Source organism: Sapajus apella, unplaced genomic scaffold (genome assembly GCF_009761245.1).
Source record: "Sapajus apella isolate SASKATOON/1434 unplaced genomic scaffold, GSC_monkey_1.0 scaffold163, whole genome shotgun sequence".
NCBI lineage: Eukaryota > Metazoa > Chordata > Mammalia > Primates > Cebidae > Sapajus > Sapajus apella.
Window position 1 is genome coordinate 594,541 of NW_022437103.1, and position 551 is coordinate 595,091.

Here is a 551-nt window from a genome sequence, read left to right on the forward strand (position 1 = left end):
CTTAAAGCTGCAAGGGAATTATGTAGATCATCCGCTCCACGTGGTCTATAATAACTAATTGAGATAAACTTGGAGAAGGCTTTCCAGGGGTTCTGTGCAGTCTCTGACAGCTGCTCTCCTACCACACAGGCTCGAATCAGGGACCAGGGTGAAGATATAAAGGGTGTGCTCAGACATGTTTTTAAACAAACCTGTAGGTATATAGTACATGTTTATTTAAAACAATTCAGGTGCTCGCTTCGGCGGCACATATACTGAAATTGAAACAACACAGAGAAGATTAGCATGGCCCCTGTGAAGGATGACACGCAAATTTGTGAAGTGTTCCATATTTTTGAAAAACAAACAATTCAGATGCCAAAAGGTGTTGTTCAGCTTAAACTTTTCTTGCCTGTCCCACCGCAGCCCTAACACTGCTCTCCTTTTAATGTTAGGCTACACCGCTTGGGTGATTCTGTGTACACTGTACTCCCTTTCCTTGTGCCATTCTTTCTTCCCACATGTTTGGGGAATGCTTTTCTTGGGTCATCAGCAGAATAAAGCCATTCTTC

At 43.0% G+C, this 551-nt stretch overlaps 1 non-coding gene across 1 annotated transcript; it reads left to right on the plus strand.

The window, feature by feature from the left end:
- The first annotated feature begins 230 nt into the window (after positions 1-230).
- Positions 231-336, plus strand: LOC116542172. Its single transcript, XR_004265107.1, has one exon. It is a non-coding gene; the product is annotated as a U6 spliceosomal RNA (small nuclear RNA).
- The last annotated feature ends 215 nt before the right edge of the window (positions 337-551 follow it).